We start from the raw sequence: 17,450 nt of genomic DNA, 5'->3' as shown, positions 1-17,450 counted from the left end.
ACAACACATGTAAGTGCTTGGCACAGGCTCTGGTATATAGTAAGAGTATATAAATGTTCATCAGCATCATCACAAGTTATAGGTAAAGAAATTGACTAAGGGCAGTGAAGCAATTTGATGGCCAGAGTCACAAGGCTGGTAAAAGATGGAAGTGAAATTTGGACTCATTCTCTTGAATCCAAACCCCAAGTTCCTTCTGTTTCCCCAAGCTGGCCTTACCTATCTGAAGAGTCCATTCTCTATAAGCAAGCCAGAATGATGTTTTAAAGACATAAATCAGTTTCAGAGAAATAAATTTAAATAATACTGGGGCATTGAAGGCCATAAGGAGAACAATGATGATCAATGGCATAAGATTTTTTTTCATGGCAAGATGACGGCCAAAAGCAAAATCAAAATTCAAATGACATGTAACTTAATAGAGGCAAAAGGTTGTTTCCCTAATATAAAAAGTGCTTCTACCAAAATAAATAAATGACTTCACTAAGAGAAAATATTAATGCAGCAGAAATTAGTGAAAGACACACAGAAGTGCAAATGGCTTTACATATTTGAAATGACAGCCTCACTCACAGTAAAAGGAAAATAAACAATACAAATCAAGTAAATCTCCCTCTTGTTTAAATTCCTTCAAAGGTGATTCATTATTTTTCAAATAAAATTCAAGCTCTTACAATGAGCCAGGAAGTCAGATACGATCTGGCCTTGTCTACCAGTCTGATCTCAGATCACAGCACTCCTCCTTGCTCAAGCCATGCCAGCCTCCTTGCTCTTCCCTGGCTCCTTGCACCTCAAGGCCTTTAAACTGTTTCCTCTACCTGGCATTGCACATTTCCGAAAAAAAAAAAAAAAAAGGGTCGCATCTTTAGAGAGGCCTTTCCTAATCTTCCAATCCAAAGTAACCAGTTATTCTCTATTATTATATCTTTTGATTATGGTTCTCTTTGCAATGTTTATTTCTCATGTTTTCTATCTGGGCTGTCTGAAGTCCTGTGTGTACTGATTTTTTTTTTTCTTGGTTATGGCTTTTTCCTGCTGCCTATATGTCTAGTAATTTGTATTATATGCTGGATATTGTGGTTAAAGTCTAGTAATTTCTGTTACTGAATATTGTGATGTTGTGGATGGTATGTTATAGAGAATCTGATTTTTAAAAATCTTCCTGTAAAGAACATTGAATTTTGTTCTGGCAGGCAGCTAAATTACCAGAGGATCACTTTTATCCTGTGGAGACATGGTTTTAGCCTTTCTCGGGGTGGGGTTGTTTTGGTTGTGCCTTAAATCTTAGGGTGTGGCTCTTAGCCTTGGATTTAATCATGAGGTGAGACCCTTCTGGGGTTCCAAAAGAAAACCTTAGGTGATTACCAGGTCCCTCTAACTTGGTGGAACTTGAATTTCAAACTCTTGTTTCCTCAGCACTAGGAGCAACTGAACCCTCTGCCTCCCAGCTGCCTGCTGGGCTTGGAGCCTTGCCCAGCACAATTTAGGAACCATTAAGGATTTGAGGGGAATCTTGAGGAAGAACTTCTATGGCTCCATTCTTTCCAGTATTTTCTCCTCAAATTTTACCCTTTCTAGTAGCCCCAAACAAACTCTGACCTCTGATTCTGCAGCCCAAGTGAAATACCCACTTCTGATGAGTTCCTCAAACAGGGCAAGGCACTCAGGGAACGGCTGGCTCAACCTGCCACTCACCTGGTTTCTGTTCTTCTTTCAAGGTTTTTCCTTTCCTCTCTATGTCTGTCTGTTGAAAGTTACTCTTCAGTGCCTTTGAACTATTTTGCATTTTATCCTTAGTCTATAAGCATTCTTGGCCATTTCCAGAACTCTGGGATGTTCTGTTTATTTTCTGTGTGTCCCCTCTTGTTCCTAAACTCCTGAGGTCTTTCTCTTGTCTTCTACACCTCTGTATCCCCAGCACTGTACCCCTCTCTGTCACACAGTAGTGCTTAATAATACTGAATGAATAAAAGAATGCAGGCAAAAATGAATGAATCTCACGCTTAGATCAGACCACTATCAACCAGTCTATCTATCTTTCTGCTCCTTGTCCCACCTGCCATTCGGTGCCACTGAGTGCTCATAACACCATGAAGGGAAGTCTGGTGGGGCTAGGATCCCTCTATTGCCTGACAGTACCAGGATGGGGGCCTCTTTGGCAAGACACAGGTGAGTTTCCTGAAAGGCTGTCAGGACAGCTGCCACAGCTAATCCCCCAATCACTGGGTCCCCTGCCCTTAACCTGTTCCTTCCTTCTGCTATGGTCTGAATGTTTACATCCCTTGCCAAATTCCTCTGCTGAAATCTTAAACCCCCAAGGGGTTAGGATGTGGGATCTCTGAGAGGTGTTTAAGTCATGAGAGCAAAACCCTTATGAATAGTGTTAGTCGTCTCATAAAAAGAGACCCTAGAGAGACTCTTGCCCCTTCTACTACGTGAGATTACAATGGGGAGATGGCCACCATAAGAAATAAATTTGTTTTTTCAGTAGTGGGGATGGAAATCAGGGTCTAGCACTTGCTATGCAGGTGCTCTACCCCTTGGGCCACTCTACCAGCCCTTTTTGCCTCTGGTTAATTTTGAGATAGGGTCTCCCTTTATGCCTAGACCTGGACAGTGATCCCCCTATTTGTCCTATTTGTGCTTTCCTGAGTAGTTGGGGATAACAGGCCCGTGCCATTGTGCCCAGTCATCGGTGGAGATGGAGTCTGTGAACTTTGTGCCCTGGCTGGCTTCAAGCTGCAATCTTCTCAATCTTTGCCTCCCAAGTAGCTAGGATTGCAGGTGTGAGCCACTGTACCTGCCCAATCTCTGTTGTTTCTAATTTTCTTTCTTTCTTTCCTTCTTTCTTTCTCTTTCTCTCTCTCTCTCTCTCTTTCCTTTCTGTCTTTCTTTTCCTTTCTTTTTTTTTTTGTGGTCCTGGAGTTTGAACTCAGGGCCTTCACTGGAGCCACTCTACCAGCCCTATTTTTGTGAAGGGTTTTTTGAGATAGGGTCTCATGAACTATTTGCCTAGGCTGCTTTGAACCACAATCCTCCTGATCTCTGCCTCCTGAATAGCTAGGATTACAGGCATGAACCACTGGCGCCTGGCTTCTAATTTTCTTAATTATGGCTTTTTTTTTTTTTTAACAGCAGGCTGAATGGACTAAGACACCATACAACAACCTTCCACAAATGATGAACTGGCTCCAGGACTTGATCCAGACCTGCCCAAACTTCCTTTTAGGCTATTTTATTCTTAGGAATTTCACTCTGGTGAGGACAGTTAGTAGTGACTGAAAGTGGCCCTCAGCAGGGGGTGGGGAAAGGGCCTGGGACCAGAAAAGAAAGAAAATATTTCTTACTTTAATAGAAGTTTCTCAGAGATAGGACCAGACAATGAGGCCCAAACTTCACAGGAGCCCACAACAGCCCAGGGGACAGTATCTCCCCCTCATTCCCAACCAGGAAACCCACATGTACATTAACTCAACTCCAGCCAGGCTGCAGTGGTTGTAACACATGGGAAATGAAGGGTCTGAAAGAGGTCCATGTTAGTTGGCAGGGGCCACTCCCAGGGTCAGGTCAATCTCCCCTCATTCAACAGATGAGGAAGCTAACAACCAGAGAAGGGAAGGGTCGAGGATGCCCAAATCACAGCACCTGTCAAGGCCACTGATCCCTCCTCTGTCACATGAGGCAATGCTCCAAGGACCCTCCTCCCTCACTGTCCTAGGTTCTGGGTTCAAATCCACCTAACTTCCTAGAGCATTCACTAGGTATACAACAAGCTCACTGTGCAACTCACTAGGTGCAAGGAATCTCACATAGCCCAGCACTGTCCTTGCCTTCACGGGATTTGTAATCCAGTTATAGGACAGTGGCTTTGAACATACACAGCAGGACATAAGGTCAAATAAACCTCAGAGGGAGCCCTGGGGGGCTGGAAGACTAGATAAGAACAGAGCTCTGCAAACTCTAAGGATGTGAAGGAGGCAAGGGTGAAGTGTGCAGGTCACAGAACTGCCTGGCAGCAGATGAGAAAAACACAAGGACTGCGGGAACAGAGGAGAGGCCTGCAGGCAAGCCACAAGGCAAAGGACAGGCTGAGGGAATTCCTGTAGGAGGATCTAGGGACTGTGCCAGGCTGGGCTGGGGGCTCTTGGAGGAGCATTTTCTACCTAAGGTGGAGGGGTGAGCCTAGCCCTCGCAGAAAGGTCATTGCTCTGGATTCAATTGGGGAAGAGCAGAAGTGCGGCCTTGGCTGAGCAGGAACTGCTAAGAACAGAAGGAAGGGAATAGGGCGTGTTAAGAACTGCTCTGGAGTCTTTGTACCCATGCTCTCAACAAGCACTTAGGAAGCAGATAGGGGGATCTCAAGGTGCAGAGGCCTGATGCCCCCATTCTCAGAGGGCTCCTCCACCCTCACCAGCCCCAAACCTCTCTACGTACCAGGGAATATCAGGTGTCAGTGTAAGAAGTAAAAGTGCCTACCTACCTCAGAGGGTACAGGGCCTTTCACCAGGATCTTGGGATTGTCCTCCCCAGGGACCAACGTGACCTCTTGTATTTCAATGGCAATAGCACAGTGCTATGAATCAAGCCATACCTCACAATACGTACTTGTGAGTGTGAACGAAAAAGATGAATGAAGCCAGGCAGAGAGCTGTGCACTGAACACCAGTTGGGTGTGACTCATTCATTCATTCAACATTTATTGAGAATTTCCTAGATACCAGGCATGGTGCTAGGCCTCGAGGATATAGGGAACAATGTAGACATGATCCTGGTTCTTATCACCAAATGCTCTGGCAGTCTGGGACCCTGCATCAAAGACACACAGAAGAGTGCAGAATTCTCAACCTTGCTGAGCTGCTTCTTGCCTTTTGTTTCTGTCTGCACAGCAAAGTTCCCAACCCCTTCTTCTTGTGTGAAAATAAGAAGCTATGGCTTCCTCTTGGCAAATGAGGAATCCCCCCCCCCCACCACCACCACAGTGATGTAACTGGGCACCTAACTCAAACAATGAGAACGCTCCTTGAATAACTGAAGTTTTCTCTCTTTCTTTTGAGACTGTTAGACTAGGACTGCCAATGGGCACACTTCCTACCCTGAAGGGATGAATATAAAAAGGAACAGCCGTGTGGAGCTGAGAACCGGAATGAGCAACTGAGCACTGGAAGGAGAGGAAATGAGTCCTAGTGGTGGTGGACATCTGGTCCCTGAGGTCTTATGGATCTTCACAGGGCTCTTCTCTCCATTCTGTGAATCACTCAGGATCACGGGGCTTTTTGTTCTTTTTCTTCTTCTTTTTGTGGTACTGGAGATCAAACCCAGTGCCTCACACATACTAAACAATCACCCTATAATCCAAAGAATCCTGAGAGATATACAGCCCTATGTCTTTGGGACCAGAGCCCTTGTCAACCTCCTGAGCACCAAGGGCATTCTCCTTCCTCTTGGGGAGGCTGTGTCACTCCAGGTCCTCTCTGCTCTGACTGTCAGAGGATCTTCCTGGGTCTACAGCAGTATTGGGACTGTCTCAGGGGAGGCTGGACGCCCAGCCATCTCTCCTCACCACCCTTCTGGCCGCTGCTGTAGGGAGCCTTCTCACCCCACGCTGATGACAAGCATTTATGAAGCACTTGGTACTACAGGGAAATTAAATGACACGGTCTCTGCCCTCATGCTGTTTACAGGGAAGCCAAAGGGGCAGAACTCATGAAGCAATTCATGAGAAAGCCACACACCAACTGTGCAACTCAGTCAGACCTAATTTATATTGCATGATCAAGGGTGAAGTGTTGGATAAAAATGGACTTTTACCATAGGAATCTCTCTGATGCTGTCACAGAAAAGGAAAGCAAAAACAGCATGCAGTCTATGCCTCATGCATCTGGAAATCAGAGCATCACTCAGGAAATTTATTCCTGTGCACAGATGCAAGTGGGTTTTCACCACAGTGAGTAATATTCTCTCCTCTCTTCCCTCAGTGAGATCACTGAGGCTTCCTTTCCCATCACATCTGCCTTAAGATCTATGCAATACTTCTGTAGAGTCTGAGGCTGATCACAGTTTTGTCACTGTAGGAAACCTCCCGACTCCACCCAGCAGCAGAAGCAGCCAGAGGTCTGACCTTGGACCAACAGACTGCTCTCCATTACAAGTTGAAGACATCATCATTGAAGAAGCGGATGAAAAGTTAATTCTAGCACAGTGCCTGGCATGCAGCAGACTCTATTGAATGAGATGCATGTCAGACAAAAGCCTGCAAGTCACAAGCAGCAGTGAGGACAAGAGAGTGTTGCAAGTTGGGAAATCACAGGAGCAAAGGCCAGAGGCAGAAATTCGCAGGCCCAGCAACCATTGGGCTTAGCTCCTGGAGAGCTGGGGACTGAAGAGATCTGATATTGTCCCCAAGGGTATGGCAGGTTGGCCTCCAGCACCCAGTCTCTATACTGTGTAAGTCCCCTCCCTAGGCCTAGCAGAGGCGGAGGTGAGGGGTCATTCCAGGGAGAGCCAGAGGCCGCCTGCAGGGCTGCTGGCCAAGAGAGGCAGCTGTTTTCAATGAGCTGCTTAGCTCTGAGGCCAAGCCTGGAAATGTCCCTGAGTCAGCAGAAGCTGCCAGCTCAGCTCTGCTAAAGGGCCAACCCTGGGGACCAGCACCCCACCCAGCACCTCCCCCCTGCTACATGAAAGCACATTAATCCTGGACTGGAAGGGGTGGGCATCCTTTCCATCAAAGCCTAATGCACTGCCCAGCTGTGCCATATCCCCACCAAAGTCATGAGCTGGTGGGCTTCCCTGTACCCTCCCTCTCGGTTTTCACACTCCTCTCCCTCCTCAGCCAGCCAGGCCAAACTGCTTGCCCCTCTCGACTTCAAGTACACAGTGCCTAAATCCTGCACGCAGCCCCAAGGCTGCTCTGCTGCTGTCCCTCGCTCTTGTGTGCTGTCTCTTGCTCCAGCCGGGTGGGCTTCCTTCACCATTCATTTCCAGGATACCTCTTCTCTCTACTTACAATGTGACTTCCGTGTTCTAGCAAAATGGTAAAGGCCAGGCGTGCTGGGTGCACATCTGTGATCCCTGCACTAGGCTGGCGGTGGCAAGAGAATCGTTAGTTCAAGACCAGCGTGAGCTACACAGCGGGACCCAGCCTCAAACAAATAAATAGATACAAATATTGAAGCAAACTCTGGCAGGGAATTTATGAAGAGGGGGAGATGTGCAGGGGGCGGGGGCGGGGGTAGAATCCGTGGGCATTTAGAAAAGCGACTTTTTCCCTTCTCGTGATTCAGCCAGTGAGACGCAGACTGGGTAGGGGCTGAGCCCCTGGGGTTCTCTGGGAAGACAAATCCAACCCCCCCCTCTCTGACCTCTCTCTTTCTTGTGACTTAAGAGTGTTTGCTCTCCTCCCCTGCTGGCTTTTGTCTTCTCAAACCCAAGCATCACATATTTTTCGGACAGCTCTTTCCCAGGCTCCATCTTGCTGGATGCAGAGGGTATCGATCGATCCATCGGGTGCACCCTCGCCTTCCCCCCACCGCGCACCCGGGCCTGGCGCCTCAACGGCAGCATTCCTGCTGTGGGCACATCCTGACCCCCTTGCTACCCCTCCCCTGCGCCCAGGATTTGGGGCGCCGAGAGACCCGCCTGCCCTCGGGGTTCGAATCCTCCTCTCCAGCGCGATGTCGCCCCCCCGAGCTCCGCCCACTCGCCAGCCCAGCTTCGCAAACACCGGGTCTGCAAGACCACGGCTCCCAACGCCGCCGTCTGCAAACTCGCAGCCAAAATAAACAGCCCAAGAGCCACTTCCTTCCCCGTTGGGGAACTTTCACAACGACTGGCGGCCCTAGTGGCGGCAGGAAGTGGCTTTCTGGGCCAGCGCAATCCAACCCCACTGACCCGGCCACGAAGGACAGAATTCTGGACCAGGATCCGGAGCGCGCGCGCGTGGGAGGGGCGCACCACGCCCGGGAGAGCGCTCCTGCACTCTTGCAAGAATCAGGCCACGGTCAACCGGGGCCAGGGCTCATTGATGCAGGTCCTCAAGGCTTCTGGAAGTCACTAGTTTATTTAGTATCTGGGGAGGGAGTTGTGAACCTAATGCTGCACAGAACCACTGATGGGAGAATCCAGCGGGACCCAACCTTTGCGCCTGGATGATGGCAGATGATCGAGTAAGGGAGGGAGGGAATTTATTAGTAGGTAGTCACACAAATTTGGGGAGATCAGTATTTCTTTAAATTTAGGGTTTTTATTTTTGTGGGACTAGGGTTTGAACTCAGGGCTTTGAGCCACACCCCGGAAGTGGCTGCAGAAGGTTGGGGGGGCGAAGAGGTAACCGAAGACTAAAATATTAGGAGTCCTTGCTGGGGATATGGCTCAAGTGGTAAAGAACCTGCCTAGCAAGTGCAAAGCCCTGAGTTCAATTCCCAGTACCCCCCCACCCCAACAAGTTCGAAAATTTTTATTCTTTTCTAAATAATAAAAAAAAATTGATACACAAAAGAAATGTGTAGAGAATTGTACTGAAATGATTTGTGAGAAATTAAGGATTGAAATATGAACATTCATCCTCTTTCTGGGTAAACAGGGTGTGTTTCAAGTAATGTTTGAAATCCAGGCTACGGTTTCTCACTGCCCTGCACAGCCCTTCTTGGCTGCTCGCCCCTAAGGAACAGATGACATCCAAGGTGTCTGCCTGGCAGTCTGGGCTCAGGGTAAATGTTTGTGGGATAACAGAAATGAATGTGAACTGAGGGATCTTGGAGTTCGTCTCGTCATCCTGTACATGTGGAAATTGATACATGGGAAGGCTAAGTAGGTTGTGTAAGGACCTCAAACCACTAGAACCTCGACCTCGGCCTTTTAATTAGGTCTATAAGAATTGTTAAAAGTTCTAAATAGCACAATGCCAGTATTTGATCATATAATTTACTGTCTAATGTTAAGAATGAAATGGAGGTGCCAAGCACCGGTGGCTTACGCCTGTAATCCTAGCTACACGGGAGGCTGAGATCAAGAAGACTGCTGTTCCAAGGCAGCCCAGGCAGATAGCTCAAGAGATCCCATCTCCAAACTAACCAGAGCAAAATGGACTGCAGGTGAGGCTCAAGTGGTAGAGCGCCTGCTCTTCTAGCACAAAGCCCTGAGTTCAAAGAAAAAAAGAGAGAGGGAATGAAATGGGGAGCTGGTAATATTCATGCCAGTACAACAAGCATGAATCAGTACTGTCCCAGGCAAACTAAGCCATATGGTCACCCTGCACTTAGGGAACGAGACACAAATAATGATACAAGTAACACTTTTGCCATGCACTTGATAGGTTTCAGGCTCTGAGTTCCAACACTTTCTCACTTTCTTGTTAATTTTCATAGTAACCTGCAGAAGTAAATAAAGCTGTTATTTCCATTTGCCAGATGAAGAAATTGAGGTATTAAATAACAGAGAGATTAATCTCTTTACAACAGTTAAAAAAGGAAAGAGCTAGGGCGCAGGCCAGGAAGACTGTCTCCACTTGAGCTTCAAACAACTCTTACAGCTATTTTAAACTGCGAGCTCACAGACAAGTGGTGGTTTGCCTTTATGTATGTGAAAGAAAAGTGAACCAACATTTAAAACTTGAGAGATTTCACATGAAAATGTGAATTTCCAGTTTCTCTCAGAAATGTCAGGAGGCTTGGTAACACTGAGCCAGCATGCAGTAGGGAACTGCCCACCTGGGAGGGTTATGGACTTACTAGCTTGCCACAGTCTCCACCCATCCTTTTTGCAACACACACACAAGCGCACATGCACACACAGGTGCAGTAAGTTGGCAGTGTTCTATCATGCTTGTGCCACTGTTTTTCTGAGTGGTGAAATATTCTTTAGCATCCTGTTCTCTTATTAAGAATGACCAGGTCCAGATAGGGGTGATGGCTCACGCCTGTTATCCCAGCTACAAAGGAGGCAGAGATTAGGAGGATCAAGGTTAGTGGCCAGCCCAGGCAAAAAATTATGCAAGATTCCCATCTCAAAAAAAGAAACAAACATGGTATGGTAGATGTGCCTGTCATCCCAGTTACATGGCAGTTGATAGGCAGGAGGCAAAGGCAAAAAAGTGAGACCTACCTGAAACGTCACTAAAGGAAAAAAGGCTGGGGTTGTGGTTCAAGTGGTGCAGTGCCTACCTAGCAAGCTCAAGGTCAGGAATTCAAGCCCCAGTTACTGCCCCCCCACACACACACAAAAGAAAGGCCAGAGGCTTGGTTTGGTAACTTATTCCTGTAATCCCAACACTCAGGAGGCTAAGGCAGGAATATCTTGAGTTCAAGGCCAGTCTGGATTATAGTAAAACCTCTTCTAAAAGAAAAAGGCCAGAGGGCCTATTTCAAATATGTGTGTGTGTGTGTGTGTGTGTGTGTGTGTGTGTGTGTGTGTGTGTATTTATAAGGAAGCAGAGAAGAATGGAGAGGAGTGCCGCTCTGTACCCACAATGTCCGTGTGATAGTCTGCATCCCTTTCAGGAGACGTGTCTGCAAGGTGGCACAAGATGACTAAAATATGACAAGTCTCATAATGAGCTTTTGCTCTTTTACTCTCAAGTCCCAGACCAGACTTCAAGGATGACTCACTTGGTTCTATAAGCACAGCATGGCACCATTTGAAGTCAGATGAATCTACAATCTTTTTGGCCTGGGAACCTTAAAAATCTTTAAACAATTGCCCAAGGTTAAACACTTGTGGGCTTTGGCAAGGACAAGGCCATGGGAATTGTTCCACCTTCTCCAGCGGGCTCTGGAATCTGGAGCTACCTAGGTTCAAATCCCTGCTCAGGCCCCTTGGGTCCTGGGCCAGCTGTCTAACTCTGGGAGCCCTGATTTGGAGAGAACACCTGCCCTGTGGGTTTCTGGGAGGCTTGAGGGAGAGCATGCTGGTGGTGCCCTGTATTTCATGAGCACTCAGCAGGCCGGCCACTATTGTGTCTTGCTAGTTAAGCAAGAGAGTCTGTTTTTCACAGCACAGAGCCTGGGAACCAGACTTATGCAGACACTGCAACTGGGATAAGAAGTATAAGAGGAAAGAAGGTCAAGGGCTCAAGTGTTTAAACTACTCTTCAGAAGAATCAAAGAAAAATAAACCCACAGTCCATTTGCAGAGTCCTCCCCCCACACACACACTCACATTCCTATGGATGCCTGGTCCCTCAAAACCATCATTTGTTTCTAGGAACTTCTGGCCCCTCCATATAGTCTCCCTAGAAGGGAGATGCAAGAAGATGATGTGTCAATAAAGCAGTAGACTCCGGGGAGGGTCAGGAATCGTGGGGTGTGCTCCCCTCCCTGCCGCATTCCACTTCTGCAAGAAAGTCCAAGGACAGCCGTAAGGGAAAATGAGGTCACACAATCTGCAGCTGGAAAGAGTGGAAGAAGGTGGGGCAGTGGCTGTACCCTTGGCGGGGCAGATGCAGGGACAGGAGGAGTCTGTTTGGGTCTCCGGAAGTCATAAACCAGGTCCAGCTTGGGAGTCCAGATTCCCATTCTACCACTAACAATCTAAGTGACCGCAGGGGCTCACTCTGTTTTCTTACCTGTGACTTGAATTCTGAGATATGCCCGCTTGCATCTTCATGAGTAACTGGGACAGCTACAGGAATATTGACAGATCCTTTTAGGGTTCTCTCTCCCCATTAAAGTGGTTCTGAAGCTGTGTCTTACTCCATTTGTGTCCCCAGTGCTGGCATACATCAGGTGCTCTATGCATGCATGTTGAGCTGTGCTCAACTAGAGAAGATAGAAAAGCCCTGTGTTCTATGTGTAGGGGTTCCAAATCCTTCAGATTACAAACTTCATTACAAACAGATCGACACAGGGACAAGGAGCAGAAGGGAATCAAGGAAACAGGCAATCATTTGTTGTGCCAGGCAATTAGGATCATGGGTAACTGTCTTTCATATTATTATGTTTCTTGAGAAAAATAAAACCAAGGCAGTAGAGATGCAGGGGGAAGATCTTAAGCTCTTCAAAGGAACCAAATCTCTATTTTTCCCTTAACTGGCTTTGCTCTTGTCAGCCACTAAGGATCACACATCCGGCATCTCCCCCCATACAAATACCACCATTTTGACACCAGACATTAACACTATCACACCAGAATGTCTTGGAGGAATTCTCCCAAATTACTTCTCCTCTCTTAGCCTCTCACTCCTTTTCCTCATTTTTTCTGCACAGAAGAAAAGTATTGCCGCTCACAAGTCACCATTCCTCCCTGATATCAATTAAAAACTAGCAGTTTGTTAAGAGAGCTCAGATTCTGGATTCAAAGTTGGATTTGAACTCCTGCTTTCTTTCTTTTTTGCTTTAGTTATTTTTTTGATAGAATTTCACCTTTATGTCCCCAATCCCACCCCTCACAGCCAGCCTCAGACTTTGATCCTCCTACCTACAGCCTCCCACACAGCTGGGATTACAAATGTGCACCACCACACCCAGTTTATTGTTGAGATAAGGTTTCATAAACTTTGCCTGGGCTGGCCTCAACCTCCTGATCACCACCTCCAAAGTAGTTAGGATTATAGGTGTGAAGCCACCAAATCAACTTTCTTGTTTGTTTTCTTAGACAGGATCTTGCTACACAGCCCAGGCAGGCCCCAAACTCATGATTCTCCTACCTCAGCTTCCCAGTGCTGGGATTACAGGTGTGCACTGCCATACCCAGTGAATCCCTGCTCTTGACTGAGTCACTTCACCCCTCAGTGTCCTCACCTATCAGTGGAGAAAATGTTCCTCATGTATATCACATGCAATAATTACTGAGCACTTTGTAAGTGCCAGGAGCTATGCCTGCTGCTGCCCTCTGAAGGCTGGCAGGACTGGCAAGAGCTTGGGGGAAGGCCACCCCTCACTGCCCCACACGGAGTAAGCTTATGGGAGTGGCAGCCCAGTGGGATTAGCTGTAATATCAATGATGGAAGGAACTAATTTTTAAAAATAGAGTGCTGACTGAGTAACTAACATATGGACTATTTGCAGACAGTAGACTTTAACTTGCCAGCGAGTATTTATTTAGACACGGAGAGAAGTTTCATTCTATTGCTGATTTAAAAAACAAAACAACAAAAAACCCAACAAACAAAGCTAAAATGAGTATGTGGTTTAGTCCCATTCTAGTTTCTTTCTTTTTCATCTTTTTTTTTTTTTTTTGGTGGGACTAGGATTTGAACTCAGGGGTTCACACTTGCAAAGCAGGCACTCTACTGCTTGAGCCACACCTCCAGTCCTCATTCTATTTTCTTTTAAATCAAGTAACACCCAGACACTTTTTCATTCTTGTTCTTAAACTTGGGTGTCCAAGTGGCCTGAGGAGCTGGCCTACAACACAGGTGCCCAGCCCCCACAGACTGAATTAGCATCTCAAGAAGAGGGGTGTCTGCATTATGAACAAGAGCCCTGGATGATTCTGAGCTACACCAGCATTCCAGATCACTGCATGGCCCCCAGTATAAGTGCCATTTCACTGACTCATGGATGGCTGTTGATTTTTCTTCTCTCTGTATTTTCTGCAATTAGTATGCTAAGTAATTAAAGAAATAGAGACTATGTGTGTGTGTGACCTGAGTGACCTCTGCACACAAATGCAGAGTTCCACTCTGTGGTGGAAAGACAGGGTAAAGGAGGCAACCAAAAGGCTCCAGAGAGAATGGTATTTCTTTTCTCTTTTCTCTTTTGGCAGTACTGGGGTTTGAACTCAGGGCTTCAGGCTTGCTAGGCAGGTGCTTTACCACTTGAGTCACACCTCTAGTCCCTAAGGATGGATGAAATCAAATACCTAATCCTAGTGCAAGAAGCAAAGGCCCCTCTTTTAAAAAACAAACAAACAAAACCCAGGCACTGGTGGCTTATGCCTATAATCTTACCTACTGAGGAGGCAGAGATCAGAAGGATTGAGGTTTAAAGCCAACCCAGGCAAATAGTTCACAAGACCCTATCTTGAAAAAACCCTTCACAAAAAAGGAATGGTGGAGTGGCTCAAGGTGTAGGCCCTGAGTTCAAGCCCCAGTACTGGAAAAAAAAAAAAGAAAAGCTAGGTGAGTTCAGAAGTATTAAGTTGACTGGGTAGAGCCAACTTCCCATCCTGTGATATAGTCCTCTTTAGTCTGAGGAAGGGGTCTAGCATGTGAAGGATACAAGATGCTTACAACTGTGAAAATGAGAAATGACCTAAATGTCTAACAGGGTAAAAGTTACGACACACCCATACCACAGAATCCTCTGCAGCCAATGGGAGTGCTGGGTGTCCATACCTGAAAGAACATTACAAAACACCATGACAACATCTATGTAAAGTTTTATATAGGGAGAGAAAGGGAGGGAGAAAAGAGGACATCTGGAAGGATAATCTTCAAGATGTTACCAGAGGTGAACTTTTGGGCTCAGGCTAATTATCCCTTATCCAAAATGCTTGGGGCTAGAAGCACTCCAGATTTCAGATTTTTCAGGATTTTGGAATATTTGCATATACCACATGAGATATTTGGAGGATAGGACCCAAGTCTAAACACAAACCCTTTCATGTTTCACATAACCTTATATCCCTAGCCTGAACGTGATTTTATACAGTATTTTCTTCTGTGTTTTGAGTATGACCCTTCACGTGACATGAGGTGGGGGATTTTCCATGTGTGGTATCATGCTGACATTCATAAAGTCACTTACAAATTCAAATTAGGAATGCTCACCTGCAAATTTGTGTTTTGGGGTGAGGGAACTTTTTCTGTTATTTGAATTGTATACTTTAAATAAGAATCATTTTTATAATCATAAAATGTATTCTTAACTTGAATATATATATATTTGCAGCCTTTTAAAATTTTTGTCTTTTTTTTTTTTTTTTGGGCAGCTTCAAAGTTGGCTAACTGAATCTCTGCAGATGTTAAGCTGTGCTGCTGAAGGCCTAACCTAAGGTGGGAAGGAGAGGAGGATCAGCCAAACAAAACAGGTGGGGCTGGTAAGGGGATGAGCAGGAGTGCTCCAAGGAAGGCGTGAACCCAGACTGACCCCAAAAAGGCCAAAGGTGTAGAGGAAGAGGGTGGATAAAACCTCCCAAAACAAAAGCTTTAAATGAACAGCAAATGTAGCAAATATGTCAAGAAATTCCTATGAGCCAAAGAGGAAGAGACCCTAATTCTAAAGCACTGACACTGGAAGGGATAAATGACAGAGGAGACGAGCAGACAGTACGCAAAGAAGAAAGAATGGCAGAGTCCGTCTGCAGAAAACGTCAGAGTACTAAAAATACCAGCAATGTTCTCATTTTCTGGATCTAAGGTTTGGTCCAGGGGCATGTGCTCAGTTTATAAAGAGTCAAGTTCAATACTTATGGTATGTGCACTTTTCTATGTTTCTATTGTACTCCAAAAATTAAAAACTTAAAAGCCAGTAATGGATAAACACAAAATTGAGGATAGAGACTGGGTGGGGAGGAGCAGAAAAGCACACAGTTAATATGAGCACTGCAGTGTTCTGTTTCTGCTTAGGTAGTTGAGTTCACAAATGTTTGTTAATATTAATAATTATATTATTTACAATAAATAGTTATACATATGGTTTGTTGAGGACCACACAGGGACCCAACAGACCTGGGCTGTATCCCTTGCTGTCTTACTCACTACCGGAAGCTCTCAGCCTCTCTGGCTCAGCCTCTTTATCCAGGAACAGGAGGAAATGAGAGCATTCAGAACACGGGAAATATGGAATTGCCCAACACTGACCCTGGCAGACCATATGCTCTGTAAAAGCTATCATGGTCTCCATTCCTCATTCATTGCACAACTTCAAATAGAAATGTTATTATTTTTTTTTAATTTAAAGAAGGCTTTGCAAAAGCCCATCTCCTTCCTAACTTAGTGGCCCCTTTCTGATTTGCTCTCCAGTCAGGTACACACGCACCGCCACTTTTTGTAGAGCGCTGCATCTCTCCGGAAGCAAAGCTTTGGCCCTGCTGTCAACCCTTGGCTGCTAAGTGCCACAGACGGGCACTGTTCACGGAGAGAGCGGGAAGATGGCCTCCTACATCCACCGAGCCACCTTTGCTGGGGCGCACCGGGACCACTTCTGCGACCACCCTCCGCTACAAACCGAGCAAGCGCCATTCTGCCACCCAAGTCCTTAAAAAAGGTATCTGTGGGCTGTGTTAAAAAAAAAAAAAAAAAAAAAAAAAGCCGGGCGCCGGTGGCTCACGCCTGTGATCCTAGCTGCTCAGGAGGCAGAGATCAGGAGGATCGCGGAAGCCAGCCCAGGCAAATAGTTCATGAGACCCTATCTCAAAAAACCCTTCACAAAAAAGGGCTGGTGGAGTGGCTCAAGGTGTAGTCCCCGAGTTCAAACCCCAGTACCGCAACAACCACCAGCGACGAGGCGGGCGGGGGAGGAGCAGCCCTCCCTCCGGGGGAGACCGATGGGCTCCGTGGAGTCACGTGCTGCGCGTGGACCAGTCCCCCTGTGGTAAGGAGGGCGGGCACAAGAGCTGTAAGCATCCCCTGACCCGGCAGAGGCCAAAATGGCAGCTGCCACCCTGTGGCCTAAAATACTGCCCTGTATAAAGAAAAAAGCATCACTCCTGGGACAGGGGGATGGGAATATAACGGGGGGTGGGGGTGGGGGGTGAGCATGTTCACAGTACACCAAGCGACTGCATGGAATTACCACAATGAAATTCCCTCCTATTATTCATGCACGCTAATTCAAAAATAAGTGAAACTTATAAGCTTAAAAAAGTCATTTGCTGAGTAATATACCATACGAGATGGTCTATAATGCAGTATAATATATGATAATCTGAGAAATTTTGGTGGAATTTTTCTGTCAATTTTATCTTCTCTTTACACCAAAAAATAATTTATAATCACTTATCTGATACATATATGTACATAAATGCCTACATATACATGTACACATCCACACACAAATATTTTGAATTTTGTTTCTATACTTAATAGTTCAATAAAAGTTTGTGTCCTTAAAAATGTGTGTTAAAAACTTTTTAATTCATTTACTTTTGAGACAGGGGCTATGTAGCCTATGCTGGCTGTGAACTCACTATCATCTTGTCTCAGCCTCCTAAATTCTGGAATTACAGGCATGTACTACCACACCTGGCTTGTAAAAACCATCTTAACGGCTTGTAAAAACCATGATATACTACATTTCACTTCATCATTTCCTAGCTATTACTTTAATTAGTAAATAAAATTTCTTAATTCTAAATGTTATGTCAAAGCCAGGTGTTGGTGGCTCATCCTTGTAATCCTACCTTCATGGGAGGCTGAGATGGGAAGGATTACAGTTTAAGGCCAGCCTGGAAAAATAGCTCACAAGACTCCACTTCCAAAATAACCAGAGGAAGATGGACTGGAGGTGAAGTGAACCACAGTTCCCCATCAGTTGGTCATGTGGGAATGATCAGTGCCCCGTGTTGCTCAACTA

The 17,450-nt window shown here is 46.1% G+C and overlaps 1 protein-coding gene across 5 annotated transcripts in view; it reads right to left on the bottom strand.

Moving 5' to 3' along the window:
* The window catches only part of Mrc2 (mannose receptor C-type 2), a 55,287-nt gene that overhangs the window by 25,541 nt on the left and 12,296 nt on the right, over nucleotides 1-17,450 (bottom strand). The gene's annotated exons all lie outside the window — the stretch shown is intronic.

The sequence above is a fragment of the Castor canadensis genome, chromosome 11, assembly GCF_047511655.1.
Source record: "Castor canadensis chromosome 11, mCasCan1.hap1v2, whole genome shotgun sequence".
In the NCBI taxonomy this organism is placed as follows: Eukaryota; Metazoa; Chordata; class Mammalia; order Rodentia; family Castoridae; genus Castor; species Castor canadensis.
This window is presented reverse-complemented; position numbering and strand designations above follow the sequence as displayed.